Source organism: Carcharodon carcharias (genome assembly GCF_017639515.1).
Source record: "Carcharodon carcharias isolate sCarCar2 chromosome 38 unlocalized genomic scaffold, sCarCar2.pri SUPER_38_unloc_1, whole genome shotgun sequence".
Classification (NCBI taxonomy): domain Eukaryota; kingdom Metazoa; phylum Chordata; class Chondrichthyes; order Lamniformes; family Lamnidae; genus Carcharodon; species Carcharodon carcharias.
Genome location: NW_024470775.1, coordinates 1,963,570 through 1,984,199, shown reverse-complemented (window position 1 = coordinate 1,984,199; position 20,630 = coordinate 1,963,570).

The following is a 20,630-nucleotide window of genomic DNA, read 5'->3' as shown; positions in this document are numbered from 1 at the left end:
TCTGTACATTCTTCAACTGCTCCCTGAACATATCCTTGGTCATGGCGTAAATCCCAGTGTTTGTGCAGCAACTCAGGAACTGCAGTAAGAAGCCCAATTCCATCATAGTATAATCTAGATCAACTTGGAATTTCCCCAAGCACGATACACGGCTCCACAAAGAAAACAATATTAACATTGCAAACAACAGGTTAACATTGGCTGAAATAATAACCTGTAAAATTATGGCTTTCATCCATCTCTCCGCCTCTGTGTCTCTGGGACTCTCCCCACTGCTGTGAGCCTGGAGTATCCTGCGGGCTCGGCTGTTCAATAAAATGTGTGTGACATTGAGAACATTGAGCAACACAATCGGGACAAATGTGACACAGAGGGTACAAATTCAGTGGGGCGATGGTGTAGAGGGATTGTCCCTGGATCTGAAACCCAGCAGCATGCTCCAGGAACAGGTTTTCGAAGCCCACCCTGGCTGATAGTAGAATTTGAATTCAATAAACATCTGGAATAAAAAGCACAATGATGACAATGAAACCATTACCGACCGTTGCAATATCCCACCTGGTTCACTGATACCCTTTAGGGAAGGAAATCTGCTTGGCAACATTTTCCTCCAGAACTACATTAATGTGGTTGACTCTTCACTACCAATAAATGCCAGCCCAGCCAGCGACGCCCACGTTCCATGAGCGAATAAAACAAGAATGTGATGTAGGAGCTCGACATCTGTCCAAATAGGAGATGGCTTAGGAAACAGTGTCATGCAGTCACCATCACGGTGAAAAAATCTGGAAAGAGAATCCTGCAGATATTTTTGAGAAGAAGAATATTGATATCAAAAAAGTGTGAGAGAGCGGTGGAGAGATCAGAACAAGTGCGAGTGCGAGGATACTTGAAAAAGTGATGACGGCACAAAGGTGAGAGCTGTTTGGTGAGTCACGGGGAAGTGTTTTCCCCAGGTTAAGCCCAGGAAAAGTAAATTTTTTATTTATTTATTTAAAATACATAAATAACATCAGGTTTCACTTTTACTCTATTTAACTTAAAGTAGATAACAGGTGATTTTTCAAACTACAGGCATGGCAGTGCAGCTCAGTCCAATGTTCTGGACCGTGTTCAACATTTGGGAAGACTTAGACGCTCCTGACTCTCTGACCGACCACCTGTGCAGGAAGTGCCATCAACTAAAGCGACATGAGCTCCGAGTTTCAGAGCTGAACCGGCAGCTGGTAGCGCTGAAGCGCATCGGCAAGGCTAAGAGTTTGGTGGCTGGAACGTTTTTAGGCATAGTGACCACAAAGCCAACAGAGATGGAATGGTAGCCACCAGTCTGAAGAGATGTGTCAGGCAGGTACTCAGGAAATCCCGAGGATGCATCTCGCTCGAGAACCATATTTCTTTGTTGGAAAGCGGTGAGAATGATGGTTCGACAGGGGAGTGCAGCCACGCTCATAGCACTGAGTGGCTCAGCTGCACAACAGGGAAGGGAAAAGAGACGAATTACAAGAGTTGCTGGATGGTCCGTAATAATGCGAACAGAGAGCCGTTTCTTAAGCCAGTGTAGTGACTCCAGGATTGTATGTTGCCTCCCTGGTGCCAGGATCAAGGATGTCACTGAAGGGCATTCTAAAGTGGGACAACAAACAGATGGAGATTGTGGTACATATTTGTACCAACGACATCGCTGCAAAGATGGATGAGGTCCTACAGACAGAATTTTGGGATCCAGGAAGCAGCCTAAAAAACAGGACCTCAAAGGTAGTGATCACTGGACTTCTTCCAGTGGCACGCAGTAGTGAGTATTGACATTGGGGGTTTGTCCAGCTGAATTGGTGGCTGGATAGATGGGGAAGGAGAGAGGCCTTTCTATTTCAAGCATATTGGGAAGATTTCTGGGGGTAGCAGGAAATGTACAAGGCAGACGGGCAGTAACTGAACTGCAATGGGACCAACATCCTTTTGGGAGGTTTGCTGATGTTGATGGTGAGGGTTTGAACTCACTTGGCAGGGGGAGGGGATCCTGAGTGCTGGCTCAGCAGGGGGATTTGCACAGCCAAAATTAGAAGAGAGAGCAAATGATGCTTGAAGGCAGAGAACCTATAGGCCAGTTAAGGCAGAAGCGAATTTGGCAAGGTTGGACGGTATTTATTTTAATGCAAGGAGTATGACAAATAAGGCAGATTTGAGGGCATAAGTTTAATGATGGAAGTATGATATCATCCCTGCCACAGAAACATGGCAGAGGGAGGGGCACGATTGGCAGCTCAAAATCCCAGGGTTTTGGGTTTTCAGGCGAGACAAGGAAGGAGGTAAAAGGGGAGGGGTTTCACAATATTGGTCAAGGAATCAGTGACAGCAGTAAAGACGAATGACATCCTAAGAGGCTCTTCAAAAGAAGCCATATGGATAGAACTGAAGAAAAAAAACAAAAAAAGGAGGAATCACATTTCTGCGAAAGTACCACAGTTCGCCAAACATTCAGAGAGAAATGGAAGAGAAGATATCTAGGCAAATTTCAGAGCTCTGTAAAAATAGTGGGAGATTTCAATTTCCCCAACATTAACTGGATTAGTCATATTGTGGTACGTCTAGAGGGAGATCAATTCTTACACTGCAAACAGGAGATCTTTTTAAACCAGTATGTCGAAGGTCCTACAAAATAGGGGCGGTCCTGGACTTAATTTTAGGGAATGAAGCCGGGCATGTGTCAGAGGTATAATTGGGGGAGCGTTTTGTGCGTATAGATCATAACTGTATTAGTTTAACGTTGTTATGGAAAAGGACAAGGGAGTGCCAGAAATCAGAGTTCAAAATTGAAGGAAGGCGGATTTTAATAAGATCAGGTATGATTTTACCAGAGTGGGCTGGGAACTGCTTCGAAGCTGCGTGACTCATTCAAGATGGAAATATAGAGAGCGCAGGACCAGATTATACCAATAACAATAAAGGGCAGGACCAATAAATCCAGGGACACGTGGATCTCGAGGGATAGACAGGATTGGATAAAGAGAAAAAGAGAGGCTGATGGCAGTTAACGAGACCCCAAAACATTGGAAGCCCTTTAAGAGAATAAGGTTTCAAAGGGGCAACTTAATAAGGAAATTAGGAGAGCAAAAAGATGGCATGAAAAATCATTGGCAGGAAAAATACAAAGTTATTTTACAATTACATTAAGAGTAAGAGGATAACTAGAGAAAGAATAGAGCCCATTAAGGACAAAGGTGGAAAATTGTTTGTGGATCCAGAAGACACACATCAGATTCTAAATGAATGAATTGTATTGGTGTTGACTAGTGAGAGGGATGATAGTAATTATGCAAAAGGGCTGTGAGATAATTTAAAAAACTTAGGAACCAAAGGCAGTTTCTAAGCGGTCTGACAGGCGTAAAATAATATGAATCTCCAGGACCCGATGAAATTGATCCCAGGCTGTTGAATGAGGCAAGCGAGGAGACAACAGGGGCGCTGGAAGTAATTTTCAACACTTCTCTGACCACAGGAAAGTTGCCACAGGAGCCAATGTGGCACCACTTTTCAAGAAAGGAGGAAGGGATTTAGTGGGAAGTACAGGCCAGTCATTCTAACATCAGTTGTTAAATCATTGGAAGTAATTCTGAGGCCGATAGCTTATCTACATTAGGACAGGGAGGGAAAATCAAGGACCATCAGCTTGGGTTCGTTAAGGGGATATATTGCCTGACTAATTTGATTGTATTTACGAAGAGGTGATCAGGTATCTAATTTATGGCAATGCATTTGATGTAGTCTATTTGGAATTCAACACGGCTTTTGATATGGTCAGGAGACTGATAACGAAGGTAAGAGCCCATGGGATGCAAGGCAATTTGGCGAATTGGGCCCAGAATAGGCTGAGTAGCAGGGAGCACATGGTGATTGTCTATTGGGCTTTCTTACGACTGGATGCCTGTGTCCAGTTGGGTTCCACATGGGTTGGCTTTGGGTCGCGTGATGTTTCTGGTATACATAAACTATTTAGATTAGAATGTAGCGGGGTTGATCAGTATGTTCGCGGATGGCACGGAAATTGGTGGAGTGGTAAATAGTAAGAAGGATAGCCTCAGATTTCAGGGTTATAGCGAAAGGCTGATTAGATGGGCTGATTATTTTCAAATGCAATTTAATCCAGATAAGGGTGAAGTGATGCATTTGGGCAGGACAAGCAAGACACGGGAATATGATGAATGTTAGGATCCTGGGAAGTACCGCGGATCAGATGGAATATGGTGTGCATGTCCAGCGGTCCCTTAATGTAGTGGGGCAGGTAGATAAGGTGATTAAGAAAGCATATGGGATACCTGCTTTTATTAGAGGAGGCAAAGAATATAAGAGCAGGAAGGTTTTGCTGAACTGTATTAAACGCTGGTTAGGCCACATCTAGTGTATTGCGTGCAGTCTGGAACCTGCATTATAGGAAGGATTTGTTTGGATCAGACGCAGAGGAGATTTACCAGGATGTTGCCTGGGCTGGAATTTTTTAGATATCAGGAGAGATTGGATATGCTGGGGTTAGTTTCACTGGAGCAGAGGAGATTGAGAGGGGGCAACATTGACGTATATAAAAATATGAGGGGCATAGATAGGGTAGACGGGATGGAACCTTTCCCGTTGGTGGAGGGTCCAATAATCAGAGGTCACAGATTTAATATATGGGGCAGGAGGGTTAGAGCGAATGTGAGGAAGAATTATTTCACCCAGAGGGTGCTGGGCATCTGGAGCTCACTGTCTGAAAGGGTCTTGGGGGCAGAAAACTTCTTATCATTTAAGAAGTATTTGGATATGCACTTGTGATGCCCTGGCACACAAGACTATGGACCTATTGCTGCAGAATGGGATTAGAATAGTTAGGGACTTATTTGACCGGCGCAGACTCGATGGGCCGACTTTTCTGTGCTGCAGACCAATTTGACTCGATTACTCTATGTCTGAAGTTCTAATATTCCAAAACAAAATCATGGACCGCAATGTCTCCGATATGGTGGAAGACAAGAGAGATTAAGTGGCAATAAATGTGCAACTGAAATTGCTGAACTCTGATGTTAATCATAATTATCATAATCCCCCTGGATTCTATCATTTGTATAAAAAGTTTGCAATCTCCAAAGCACTTGTAATTTCGCTGAAGAAGAAATAATTCAGTTCAACATGGAATATAGAATTAACAGCAATATACAGTGAGACTTACCAGGGATGCCAATAATAGCGAGGATGGGATTGTAACCCGCCTGAATAACATGGAGTGCCCGATAGATCCGGCTTTCCACTGACATCCAATCATAACAATTAGAAAGTTCATAAAGCGCCTCCAAAAAAACTCCTACTCATTGTTGTAACATTCCAATCTATTATCCTCGGATCCTGATCCATTGTTGTAACATTCCAATCCATTGTTCTCAGAATCAGATCCATTGTTGGAACATTCAAATATATTCTTCTCAGATTCTGATATCCTCTCTCCCTGTCGTATAACCGCGGGTCCTTGTTCCTCACGGAGCTGATGCCCCAGCTGACAATATGAGAGAACAGATGTAGCGACTGCCTTATTAACAACATTGGGAAGACCACCAGTGAGTTATTTAGGATCCATGGGGAGTGACGTTAATTACAGCCACTGAGCAAACAGGCTCACTTAACCCGTTCAGTCCAATTGTACTTGCACAACACGAAATTGGAACAGTTTGCTGGTCCGGCGGGGATGTAAGAGATTTTCTGAGGGACGGAATAATATAAAGAGAATAGTGTTAAGCAGAAAATCGTCAAATGTTGGAGGAGTTTATTAAACATATCGGGTGGATATAAGCAAGCCATGGAAGATGGCATCGCAAGCCTTTTAGGATATTAAAATAGTTAGATATTTTTAATGATAAACTGAATCAGAGTTTACAAAACTAAGAAACTGAGACAACATATGTGTCAATCTTGGTGAAAGCTCAACTGAAGTACCTATGTCTATTCTGTGAGGATTTTGTCAGGAAGTATGTGAGGGCCTTGTATAGGTTGCAGAGGAATTGGAACAGGGATGAGGGGCTTCAATTATGTGGTAAAACTGGAGAGGCTGGGATTGTTTTCGTTTGAGCAGACCAGGCAAAGGGGAGGTTTAATAGAGTCATTTAAAATCACGAGTGTTTTTGATAAAGTAAATAACGAGAAATTGGTGATACTGGAAAATCAGTCAGTAACCAGCACAGGGACTTTGAAAGTGATTGACAAAGAAGCATAGAGAGGTTGAGGAGTTCTTAGTGCCAAGAAATTTGGAATGTTCTTCCTGACAGGTTGGCGAATGCAAATAAACATTTAAATGTGAAAATTGAATTGGATGAGCACAGGAAGTGGGTATTTGCACTTGTAATGGAGGGAAGAAGAGAAGGGTTGATTAGATAGGTCCGGCAAAATATCGAAATGGACACCATGGGACACATGGCGTCTTCCGAAAATTGTATGATTCTATGACTCTGTTCCATCACAGGCCATAGGGTGCGAATATCATGTTTACAATTCATTAATAACAGAATCATCGAGATAGATGCGGATCAGAATTGTATGCTGATGGATGCAAGAGTGGAAACAGACACACTCACTCCCTCTCAGGAAATCGTCTCAGGAGCTCCTCTCAGAGACTTCTGTCAGGAACACTTTTCAGGAACTTCCTCTTGCCATACCATCCATAGTATACTTCGTGTCAGATCACTCTTTCCAAATTGTAGCACCTCACACTATTCAGGATTAAATTCCATCTACCAAATTGCTACCGTTTGGTTTCCCCACCACCTCCCCCCCCCCCCACATAGATTAAGGACAACGGTAGGAATGATGGAGTAGATGCCAGCCCAGCGCTCCCTCAGCGGCTCTGCATCATTCTCTGGATGATCAGGTGGAGGCGGATGGTGTTCTTCTCACAGATGGCCAGGAATTTCTCCCCGCAGGCCTCATCGTACCAGCGCCACAGCCTCATCAGGGCGCAGTTTTCCTTCATTCTGTACATCCTGTTGAAGGGGTTTTTCGGCTTTCCCGGCTCCCAGAACCTTCCGCAGGCAAAGAAAAAGCAAAACATAAACAAGAAAGTGGTCAGTGCTCACCTGGCGGGATTGAGATACTTTATCTCATCCGAGCAGAAACAGCCCCACAACCACCCAGCCCCCTTCAAATTAAGCTATCTGACCCCTGACCTTCTGCCTAATGCAGTCTGATCCCTGATCCCCTGAGCCTCATATAATCTGTTACCTTCAAGTGCCCTCTGTTCTCTTGACCCAGCTTGAATCTTCTCTCTTGATTCATTTCCTAACCCCAATTTCCACTGACCATGTCAATCGCATGGCCTCTCCCTGAACCCTGAAAAGTTGCTTAAACCTTGAAACTCTACCTAACCCCGCCAGAGCCCTGATGCTCATATAACATGACACATTACAGTGCCCTCTGTTCATTTAACTCAGTCTGACCCATGCTCCCTTGATCCAGTGCCGAACCCAGATTCCACCTGGCTGTCTGTGTACCCCCGGCTCCCTACCTAATGCTTCACACCCTGCCTAACCCCTGATCATCTGTCTGAACTCTACCTAACCCTCACTCAATGCCTAACTCCTGACTTTCTGGCTAACCAATGGGCTTCTGCCTAATCATCTAGCAAAAACATAACCTTTTTTCTAACCGGGAGAGTCTGTCTATCCTCTGAATGTCCGCCTAACCCTGCTCATGTCTGCCTAATCCCTGACCTTCAGCATAAACATTGACTCTAGGCTCATACTCTGTTTCACCCCATAATTTGCCTAACACCTCGCCCTTTGCCTAACCACTGATGTGTGGCCTAACCCTGTCTCTTGGGCTACCCCTTGACACTGCTCCACCAATGAGGTTCTGTCTTTACACTGGCAGTCTGTATAACCCCTAACCCTCTGTCTAACCAAACGGTCTCTGTCAACACCTGGTCCTCTGCCTAGCCCCTGACCCTATGCTTTATGCTGACGCCGTCTGGCACCTGATCCCCTCGACCTCACATATTTGTGTCCTTCATGCCCGCCTTTGTGTTCCTGACCCAGCGTGAGCTCTGCTCCCTCGACTGTGCGTCACACCAGGATTCCCACGGTCCTCTGTCTCACCCCTCGCACTCTACTAGGCCTTTCCTCCGCCTTTCAGAGTAGCCACAAACCATCAGCCTATTTCCACCCTTGTGAAAACCCCCCCTTCTGGTCAATCCCATCAGCAACTCCACCTCAGCCCCACTGCAACCCTGTGGCTCATCCTTGTGCTCTCCTACCCCTGAAGCCCTCTGTTATTCATGTTATCCCATGCGTGACCTATTGCCCATCCCTCCAGATCCTTCTCCCTTCAGTTCCCGAGTCAGTTATCCGAATCCAATAGGTGGCTTAGTTTAGCTTGACCAAAGAGGGAATTCTTTGGTAGTGGAACGTCATCGTTAGTGGGCATAGGAAATGTGGTAAAGAGGAAACTGGGGAAAGATGGGACTTGGGGGAAAACGGTGTGGACATCATGTTGAAGAGCTTTGGAGCGAAAAGGAGCTTGAAGACGGGATATTCACTCGCAAGGACGGAGCGGGTGAAAGAGTCAAGAATTTTTTACAAGGAGAGGGCTGATGATGGGTCCCGCTCCCTCTCTCCAGGGCTCTGCTTTCTCCACCCCGACCCCACCAGCCGCCCATCCTTACTCTCTCTCTCCTCAGCCCGACTCTCTTCATAGTAGAGATGAAAGATCAGTTTATTAAAGCTGATTCCGTTTCCGGGTGCTGGCTGAGTTTATTGGGGCTGACGTGCTGTGTCAATTTAATAGTACTTAATCGTCTCTCTGTCTCTGTAACTGTCTGTCAGTGAAGGCCACATCTGTCACTAAAACCAATCACTGCCCTTGAGTATTGGAGATTGTGCTTTGAGATTTTTCACGCCCAGTTAAATATAATTTAAATACATTGGTAAGTTTTGCAAAATAGTCAGGTAGTGTTGAACAGGGTTGATCTAATCCATTTTAACGGAAATTAGAATCACCCCCCTCACCCCCGCACCCCCGCACCCCCCATCCCCCGCGCCCCCCTCCACCACTGCCCCCCCCACCGCCAACCAACCCCCGGAAAGATACTCACTGTGCCACCAGAGGAATTCCGATTATATTAATAAGTAAAACCAATCCAAAGAGTTATTCCAGACAATCAGTGTGAAGAAAAGTACAGGGTCTATCCAAGGCCAGTAGCTCCACAGAGAAGCAGAGAATGCACCCGGGTTATTCACTGGATATGAAGATTGAAATGTTCCTCTATGTGGTTCAAGAAATTTACTATTCATTGCTCGCTGCTCTTGCAGTTGCTGGTGAGTCTCTGCAACCAGCATTGTTTCTATCAGACAGATGTTATTTTATTGGTGTCACCGTCATTGTAAGCTCCTCTCTTCACTGTTAATGTTGTTCCTGGTAAGACACTGTATCCAGTAATTATTCCAACAGCTACCATTCGTTGCATTGCTCTTACACCTCTTTAACTCTCTGCAGTCAACATCATATAATCATCGTATGCTACTGATAGTCATTGCCTGCCATTTTTGTCTTGCAAATGTTGTCGAACCTGACCAGCATCAGCCTGAATTCTGCCTGTGCAGTGCTGTGAGTGCAGGCATTCCACTTCAGTTTTCCAGGAGTGAGGAATAGAGCTGTGCAATGGACAAAGCTCAGTGAACAACGATACTCCTGTGCATATGATTGAGGGAAAGCCATTGCTGGAGCAGTTGAAGATGTCTGAGACTATGGCACAAACCGGAGGGACTCCAGGAGCAGTTACTTAGCCTCAAACAACCTAAAGCACTTCCCTTTCTCCGGACCAGCGGCCCACATACTGTCAAATGCGTCCTGAAGTCATGCGCAGTCACTCCCATTCATTTGTCTTTAATTGATTATTTCCACCCAGTTAAGACCTTGGCTGCAATGACGCCTGCCAGCCACTGGTCTTAGCTGAATACAGAGTGAGCCTCGGTGCCCAGGTGTCAACTGTACAATTGGCGCCTGCTTTCACGGCCAAATACACATTCCATCTAATTGTTGATGACTGAGATCAATCCCGTTCTTCCCTTCTTTGTGTGTGTGTGTGTGTGTGACTATGTGTGTGTGTGTATATGTGTGTGTGTTTGTGCACGTGTGTGTGTGTGTGTTTGTGTTAATGTGTGTGTGTTGGGGGGGGTGGGGGGCGAGTTTCTGTGTGTGAGTGTGTATGTGTGTGTGTTTGCGTGCATCTGTCTGTGTGTTTGAGTGTGTGTGTGTGTTGGGAAGGGAGTGTGTGTGTGCGTGTGTGTGTGTGTGTGTGTGTGTGTGTGCATGTGTGTGTGTTTGTGTGTATGTGTGTCTTTGTACAGGACATAACAGGCCAGTTGCCCACTTCTCCCAGTAGGTGCCTCTCATCTGTTTGCCCTGCAGCAGCTTGGATGGAGCTGCGGCTAATTCTGGGGCACAATTTCTCAATGCTGTGGCAGAGATGCAGTCAGCCCTGGGGCTTTTGCTGTGCTCTGTGACCCCACATCTACCCTGATATAACCGATGTGAATCGAAGTAGCTTCAGTCAGGTATCAGCGATTCAGGGCAATTGAGGAGGATGGATCAACCACTCAGTCCTTCTGTCGGAATATGTTTAAAATTCTTGCAGCTGGGTATTTTGTGCTGACCGGCTGTGGGATCAGATCATTGAGAATGTGAGTGACTGCACAGCCTCTTCCTCCGGTCAGTTGATTGTTTTTTTTCTAAATGAACTGAACATTTGATGTTGCAGAAACGCAGAGCTTTAATTTGACCGGTTGATTGAGGGTTGGCTTCATTCTTCCAAGTGGCATTGGTCTCCTCTGTTTGTGTTGAGATAATATTAATCTAGCTTTGCCACATTCGTAACTCATTTTGAGGTGCGAATTGTGCTGATGGCAAACCCCATCGCTGATAATATTAAACATTCACTATTCAATAATATTCAAGGAAAACACCTTTCTCCAGAGGATAGCAGTGCCATGGCCACAAGAGTTCGAAGACATAATTGGGCACAGCAAGGCATTTGCAATATTCAGCCATATTCTGTTCAGCTGGCAACTCATTCCTGCCTGAAGAATAATTGAATTGTTTGTCCCCCTTCCTCGCAGTTAACTTACTGATGATAGTAATCATTTCTCGGGGAAAGTGTGGCCTCTCGAAATGTGTCACTTAATACTTTGTGGCCTGCAAGGGGCAGATCTGCTGGTCGTCTTCATCGATCTCATACTGAGGCACCTTTCAACTGGTTATACTCTCGAGTTTATGTTTCTTCTTTAAATGCCTGTGTGTAAATCCCATGTGGTTCTGCTTTATGCAGTCACACACTGTTCTGTTTGGTTCACTGTAATTTTACTTTCGATCGATTTGTGGCTGTTTGTTGCAGTAAGCTGAGAACGAAACCTACACTGAAAAAACTGCACATGTGGTTCTGAGCGCAGTCAGTTTGTTGAGCTATTTGAAGAATGTTTTCTGGTATTTTATGTATACCATGGAGTATTAGAAGATGAATTTCCCCTGGTTTTGTGTTGTGATAGTGGATGCTCAGAATTCACGGGCATGGGCAGCAATCGAGATGCTTCATTGGATTGTAACACCATGTGTCCCATTTTTCCCCATTCTAGTGCTCAATGTTTTAACGGTCAGGCATTTTTAGTGAGCAGCAGATCCTGCAGGAGTCTCCGGGCTCACAGCAATGGGGTGAGTACCAAGGACCCAGAGATGGAGAGTGGAAGGGATCAATCATTTTAATGCACGTTATCCCGGTCAATTTCATTCTGTTATGGGCTGTCTTTATGATGTTTTCCCTCTGGTGGTGATTGGTAGCTTTGGGCTGCAGTTCTATAAATCCACCTATTTATATTAGAGAAATAGACTTCATGCTGCAGCTCCTGAGCTGCTGCACAAACACTGGTTTTTTATGCAGTAACCCAGGCTAAGTGCAGAGAGCAGCTGAAATGTCCCCTTCACTACGATTTTAAAACTCATTCAATGTGGAACTCAGCAATCTCACTCCTCATAATCTTCCCGATCCCCACTGTTCAAAGGATGTCCTCTGATCGAGGCGAATTATCAGACTCTTCATGACACAGGCTGAGCCACCCTCAACCAATTTCTGAGATAAACTGTGAACTGGGAAATCACTCCAGCTACCGTCTGGATTAGATGAGGGGCTTGTTGGAAGTGCGGGGTGGGATTATTTACCCAGATCCCCTGCTTAAAAAGCCAAAATATCGGCATCTCTCACAAAGTTCCAAGGGACTGCCCCCCTTGGGCCTTATTAAGCCCAAGAGGATCTGATATAAAAGCTTCCAGTCTTGAGAGGATATTCTACAAAACTCTTCACACAATATGATCAGTGAAATATCATACTGAATGGAGCCGGATGTAATGAACGAGCGGAGTGGGGGGCAGTGACTGAGTGGACTGGGCGGTAATGCCTGATGTTTTTAGGATGTACTGAGTGAGGTAAGTGGTTTGCCATGACTGAGGGAAGAGTGATATAATGACTGAGGGAAGTGGGATTCCGTGACTGAGGGGAGTGGCTTATAGTGACAGACAGGATGAGGATATAATGGCTGAGGGGAGTGGGATGTTATGTCTGAGGTGGTTGGGATCTTGTGACTGGGACACTGGGATGCCATGTCTGAGGGGAGTGGGGTGTAGTTACTGAGGGGACTGGGATGCCGCGTCGGAAGGGAGTGGGATGTAATAACTGGGAGGACTTAGAATTAGTGACGGGGTTGCAGCCAGCAGTGGCAGAGCAGTGTGACATTTGTGGGTTTCAGACTTAAAAAAATTTACGTGAACCATTTTCTAAACTTTCCTACCAATTGCATGATCTATTGAGGTGATCTGCACTCTGCAATCCTCCATGTCTCCAATGTTAATGCAGACGCCCATTTAACTGAATATTTCTAGGTCAGCATAAGTCTCCTTTTGTAAAATTGCTTTCACTCTAAACTTGAATCAGATTTATCATTCGAAGTCTCAATTTGAACCAAGTTCAAAATTAACAAATATGCTCACCCTGTATCTGTATCACTCAGGCCAATGCCTCTTCCTTCTGACTCTGTGTCCATTACTGACTGTGCATTTTAAAAATACCTCTCTTATATTGAGCTGTTCTGAGTAATTCTGCATCTCAGCTTCTTGCTACTGTCATCTAAAACTATTCAGGCAGTGGTGACTGACAGCGGCGTTTGGGGTTTCAACCAGCACTTAATGTGAGTAACACATTCATTTATTATCACAGACCCGGAGACGTCACACAACGAGGGATCTCAGGAACAATGCAGTCGAAAATGCGCTCAGGATTCATCCACTGTGAGAGTGGGATCATCAGACTCAGGTGCCTGACTTTTCAACTCAATTTGTGGATAGCATTCTCCGTATACAAGTCCATCACGGTAACTTATTCATTCTGTCAGGGAGGGGAGTGGACAGAGACTGACTCTCGAGGTTTGCCCCTCCCCTCTTCCCCACCCACACTCATCCCCTCCAATGCATCTCCGTAGCCAGTTCTAAGTCCCACCTCTAACCCTGCCCAGGGGCTTTGTGTGGGTGTGTCTGAAGCCTTGTTCTCTCGATGGTTCAGTGGTCCTGGTACTCAGCAAATTGGATTGTGACCAGATGAATGCTGAAGTCCAAGTGATGTTCATCGGCAAGAACCAACTGGACACAATGGAGGAAAAGGAAGCCCATCTCCGCCAGGTGAGGGGGTTCATCCTGCAGTCATTCTTGGGCTCAGTGCATCAAGTACCCGAGTTTGCATTATTTAACATTCCATTGATTGGTCATTTCCGGTATACATTGAATCGAGGACAGGGATAATAATTCCTTCCTCACTCTCTGATAGGGGTTTGATTGAACAGATGGTGGGAGTGAATTCCCCAGATGCTGAATGGGCACAGAGTGACCTGGTGTGCAGGGGACAGGGGATGTTAGGGTGCAGAGAGGTGGCCACGTTTCCCCCTCCTGTTCAGGGAAGGAATTTCCCTCGTACTAAGCGGTCCGTCCATATTTCCTGAGATTACTTTACAGTTAATCAGTAACAGCGTTACCGTTCTCACCAACCTGACTCCTCTCCTGTCCATTCCCAGGTATATGGAATGCTGAAAAAATATCTTCCCTGCAATAAGCTGGTCCCAACATTACAAGAGAATCTCGATGAGGAGAGGAAGAAATATCCCTGAAGATCCCGCTTCTTCACCGAGTGGTTTCCAGCCAGATTTCTGGAATGACAGATAGTCTCGGAAAGCATGAGGGTGTGGGCTCACTGGTGGTGGTGCGTGGGGTGGGATGTTGTGTTTTGGGGTTATTATGCGATTTTGGGTTTATGGCGGCCATGAGATTGAATCAGCATCTGCGATAGCTCTTGATATTAATTGAGAAGTATTGTTTTGTGATTTAAGGCCAGAAGAGGTAGGAGCAGAAGTAGGCCGTTGGGCCCATCGTGTACACTCCACCCTTCAATGAGATCTTTGCTGACCAGATAATCCCTCACTCCACTTTCCTGTCTTTCCCCCAAACCCCTTGATTCTGGTATTGATTGAAAATCCGTCTATTCAGCCACGAAAATGCTTCACGACCTAGCTTCCTGGGTACTCTGTGGTTAAGAATTCCACAGATTGACTACCCACTGAGAGAAGAAATTTCTCCTCATCTCTATGCTAAATTCCCTTTACACTGCCCTTATTCTGAGATTATGCCCTCTGGCCCTATACCCTCCCACAAGGGAAAACAGCCTCTCAGCATCCATCCTGTCAAACTCCCCAACAATTTTCTATCTTTCAGTAACATCACATTTCAAATGTCGGGCCGGATCACAAGAGATGCTGTTGAGAGAGGATTCAATGGGCTGATTCCTGGATGAAGAGCGCTGCCTTATCGAGGACAGGTTGGCTATGTTCTGCTGGTGCCCGTTAGAATTTGGAAGAAGGAGAGGCGACCTCAATGTATCAAGAATACTGAAAGGATGTTTTCCCCTCCTTGGGGGTGGGGGAATCTACAACACAACGTGAAGGGGTCACAGTTTCGGAATAGGGGATCACCCATTGAAAACGGAGGTGAGGAGGAATTTATTCCCTTAGAGGGTCGTCAGCCTGCGGAATTTTCTCTCTCCCCCACAGAGCAGGAGAGGCCGGCCCACTAAATATATTCAATGCTGCGTTAGACAGGTTTATGATCCACAAGGGGTTAAAATGTTATTTGCTTGGGGTGGAGGGCAGAAACTGGTGTGCGGAGGTGATGTCACAAGCAGTTCAGCCATGTCCTTGTCGAAAGGCGGAGCAGGCTTGAGGGGCTGAATGGCCTAATCCTGCTCTCACTCCCATGTCCGTATAAACTGATTGAATTCAATTCTGAACTGGTGACTAACCCGTTTGAAATTTCAACCACAATTTGGCATCATTTTCTCTGAAGCTTTGTCACTCGCATTTTCTTCATCGGTGAATATTTACTGAATTAATCAGTGACATCCGGCACTCAGCGTTCTGATCCGGTGGGGAAGTGATTATTATTATCAATAATAGTAAGGAAGAGGAAGCAATCTTCTTTGTCATCTCTGTGGAGCAGAGCTGCGCATGTGTGCTGTGCTATACCCCCAGAGTGCAGCGTGGTTCGTGTCACTGATACAGGACGTTCCCAGCCGCTGGGGACTTTGGGAAATGGAGCCGCTATTGTTCCATCAACAATTGAGACACAGGATTGTCGCCTGCAGGAGGAGGCAGGTAGAGGTTAACAGCTTACTTTCAATAGGACTCAGGTCAACAAGGTAAGTACACAACAAAGGAGAGATTCTATTGCAAATTTCCCCAGGTACAGAGGTAAAACGTAGAGATATTATATCAACCTGCAATGCGGTTCTGGTTTACCCACTCACCATTAATTCTCCATAACTCTGCTGGATGGTCTCCTAATCACACAAACACCTTTACTGAATCAGAGAATCACACAAAACAGAAGAGGCACTTCGGCACATCGAGTCTTCACTGAGATTTAAGAAACAGTTGACCTACGTACCCAATCCCATTTAGCAGCACTTGGCCCGTAGCCTTGAATGTTATGACGTGCTAACTGCTCATACACGTCCTTTTTAAAAGGATGTGAGGCAACCCGCTGCCACGACACTCCCAGGCAGTGCATTCCAGACCATCACCTCCCTCTGGGTAAACAAATGATTTTCCTCATATTACCCCTCAACCTCCAGCCCCTCACCTTAAACATGTGACTCCTCGTCACTGTCCCTTCAACTAAGGGCTCAGCTGCTCACTATCAAATCTTTCCATGCCCCTCATAATCTTGAAAACTTCGATCAGGTCGCTCCTCAGTCTTCTCTGCTCCAACCAAGGTAACCCACGACTATCCAACCTTTCATCAGAATTAGCATGTTTCATCCCAGTCGGCATCCTGGTGAATCTCCTCTGCACCTGCTCTAGATGCGCCAATCTATATAAACACAGCTTTGGTCTCATCAATATTCTTTACAACTCCAACATGAACCCTCTACTTTATAATCATTGCATCGATTCATGAAGGCAGGTGTCCCAATTGCGTATTTCACCACCCAACTAACATGCCGTTCCGCCTTCAGGGATCTCTAGACATAAACGCCAAGGTCCCTTTATTCCTCTGACTTCCTAGAGTCGTGCCGTTCATTGAATACTTCCTTGTCAAATTACGCCTTCCAAATTGTATCACCTGAAGCTTTTTCGTCTCAAAATCCAACTGCCAATTATCTGCAAATTTGACCATCACATTTAAAAATGCCTGTGGTCCAAGACACAGAAACCCCCTGTTATCGACCCGGCCAATCTTTCATAACTTTGCACAAATACAGGAAGGATATAGTTGATAGACTAGCGGGGCCAACGCAGTGCACAAACACGTAGGGAATTTCATTTATAAACTAGCGAGAGCAACCAGTCTGCCAATAGGCAGGGAATGTACATCATGACATAGCGAGAGCAACCCAGTTTCTAAATAGTTAGGGAATGTAACTAATAAACAAGTGGGAGAAACGCATAGTGCAAATGGAGGAGGAATGCAATTAATAAATTAGAGAAAGAGAGAGCAACTCAGTGTTCAAATGAAGGGGAATGTAATTAATTCATTTGAGTGGGAGAGGGAGAGCAACGCAGTGTGCAAATAGAGGTAGAATGCAATTAATAAATTAGAGTGAGAGAGAACAACCCAGTGTTCAAATAGTGGACAAAAATGTAATTCATAAATTGGGAAGTGAGAGAGAGAGAACAACACAGTATGAAAATAGAGAAGGAATACAATTCATGAATTATAGAGAGAGCCCCGCAGGGTGGAGAAATCGGATCAATTCAATTAATGAATTAGAAAGAGAGATTGAGGTCAACCCAGTGACCAAATAGAGGAGGAATGTACTTAATAAATTACAGAAAGAGAGAGTGAGAGAGACCCAGTGTGAAAATTGAGGTGATATGCAATTATAACTTAGAGAGTGAGAGTAAAAAAGTGCGCAATTAGCGTTTTGCAAATAATACATTAGAAAATGAGATGCAAAGAGCAACCTAGTGTGCACATAAAGGAGGTAAGTTATCAATAAATTAAGTCGAGGTAGATAGAGCATACCTGTGCACAAATGCTGATGGAATGGAATTGCGAAACGAACGAGAGCAAACCATTGCGCAAATAGAAATTTAATGAAATTAATGAACAACAGAGAGCAAGCCAGTTTGCAAATAGGGAGGGAATGTAATTAGCAAGCTAGCGAGAGCAACACAGTGTGCAATTAGGTAGGGAATGAAATGAATATACTAGTGAGAGCCACCCATGCTGCAAATAGGCAACAAATGCAATTATTAAACTAGCTAGAGGGAACTAGTTGGCAAACAGACAGGGAATGCAATTAATAAAATAGTGAAAGCACCCCAATGTACAAATAGGCAGCTAATGTAATTAATAAACTAGCTAAAGCAACCCTGTGTCCACATAAGCAGAGCATGGAATTACTTAACTAGTGAGAGCAACTCAGTGTACAAATAGACAGCAAATTTAATTAATAAACTATCGAGAGCAACCCAGTGTGCAAATAGGGAGGTAATGTAATTAATAAACTAGTGAGAGCAACCCAGTGTGCAAATAGGCAGGGAATGTAATTAATAAATTGGCGAGAGAAACCCAGTGTGCAAATAGGTAGGGAATATAATAAATAAAGTAGCGAAAGCAACCCAGTGTCCACCTAAGCAGAGCATGCAAGTAATAAACTAGCGAATGCAACCCAGTGTGGAAATAGGCAGGGAATGTAATTAATAAACTAGCAAGAGCAACACAGTGTGTAAATAGGCAGGGAATGTAACTAATCAACTAGCAAGAGGAATCTAGTGTGCAAATAGGACGAGAAAGTAATTAAATAAATCAGCGAGAGGCATCCAGTGTGCAAATCGGCAGGGAATGTAATTAATAAATGAGCCAAAACAGCTCAGTGTGCAAATAGAAGGGGAATTTAATTAATAAACTAGCGAGAGCAACGCAGTGTGCACATAGGCAAAGAATGTAATGAATAAAGTAGCTAGAGTAACCCAGTGTGCAACTAGGCAGGGAATGTAATTACACAACTAGCGAGAGTAACCCGGTTTGCAAGTAGGCAGGGAAAGTAATTAATTAACTGGCAAGAACAACCCAGTGTGCAAATAGACAGGAACTATAATAAATAAGCTACCGAAATTAACCCAGTGAGAAGATATGGAGGGAATGTAATTAATAAACTAGCGAGAGCAACCTAGTGTGCAAAAAGGCAGGGATTATATTTATTAAATTAGCGAGAGCAACCCAGTGTGCAAATAGGCAGGGAATGCAATTAATAAACTGGCGATAGCCACCCAGTGTGCCAATAGACAGTGAATGTAATTAATAAATTATCGAGAGCAACCCAGTGTGCAAATAGGGTTGCAATATAATTAATTAACTAGCGAGAGATACCCAGTGTGCAAATAGGCAGGGAATGTAATTAATAAACCATCGCGAGCAGCACAGTATACAAATAGGGAAAATGTAATTAATAAACTAGCAAGAGCAACACAGTGTGTAAACAGGCAGGGAATGTAATTAATCAACTAGTGAGAGGAAACCAGTGTGCAAATAGGACGAGAATGTAATTAAATAAATGAGCGAGAGGCATCCAGTATGGAAATCGGCAGGGAATGTAATTAATGAATGAGCCAAAACAGCCCAGTGTGCAAATAGAAGGGGAATTTAATTAATCAACTAGCGAGAGCAATGCAGTGTGCACATAGACAGAGAATGCAATTAATAAAGTAGCTAGAGCAACCCCATTTGCAACTAGGCAGGGAATGTAATTAATAAACTAGCGAAAACATCCTAGTGCGCAGATAGGCAGGGAATGTAATTAATTAACTGGTGAGAGCAACCCAGTGTACAAATAGGCAGGGAGTGTAATTACACAACAAGCAAGAGTAACCCGGTTTGCAAGTAGGCAGGGAAAGTAATTAATAAACTAGAGAAAGCAACACAGTGTGTAATTGGGCAGGGAATGTAATTAATAAATGAGCGAGAGCAACCCAGTGTGCGAATAGGCAGGGAATGTAATTAATTAAACGGCAAGAACAACCCAGTGTGCAAATAGGCAGGGACTATAATAAATAAACTACCGAAATTAACCCAGTGTGAAGATATGGAGGGAATGTAATTAATAAACTAGCGATAGCAACCCAGTGTGCAAAGAGGCAGGGATTATATTTATTAAATTAGCGAGAGCAATCCAGTGCGCAAATAGGCAGGGAATGCAATTAATAAACTCATGATAGCCACCGAGTGTGCCAATAGACAGTGAATATAATTAATAAATTATCGAGAGCAACTCAGTGTGCAAATAGATTTGGAATGTAATTAATTAACTAGCGAGATCAAAACAATGTGCAAATAGGCAGGGAATGTAATTAATAAACCATCGAGAGCAACACAGTATGCAAATAGGGAAAATGTAATTAATAAACTAGCGAAAGTAACTCAGTGTGTAAGTAGGGAGGGAATATAATTAATAAGCTAGCGAGAGCAACCCAGTGTGTAAATAGGCAGGGAATGTATTTAATTCAACAGTGAGAGGAACCCATGTTGAAAATAGGCATTCTATGTAATTAATTAACTAGCAAGAGGGATACATGTTGCAAATAGGCAGAAAATGTAATTAATAAACTAGTGAAAGCAACCCATGGTGCAAATAGGCAGGACATTTAACTAATAAACTTTCGAGAGTAACCCGGTGTGCAAGTATGAAGGATTGTAAATAATAAACTAGCGAGAGCAACCCGGTGTGCAAGTATGTAGGGAATGTAATTAATAAACTAGCGAGAGTAACCCGGCTGACAAGTAGGCAGGGAATGTAATTAATAAGCTAGCGACAGCAGCCCAGTTTGCAAACAGGCAGTGATTCTGATTACCAAATTAGGGAGAGCTACACTTTGTGCAAGTAGGCAGGGAATGTCATTAATAAACTAGCAAAAGCAACCAACCATGCAAATAGGGAGGCAATGTAATTTATAAATTAGCGAGAGCGAACCAGTGAACAAATAGTCAGGGAATGTAATTAATAAACTAGCGAGAGCAACCCAGTGTTCAAATGG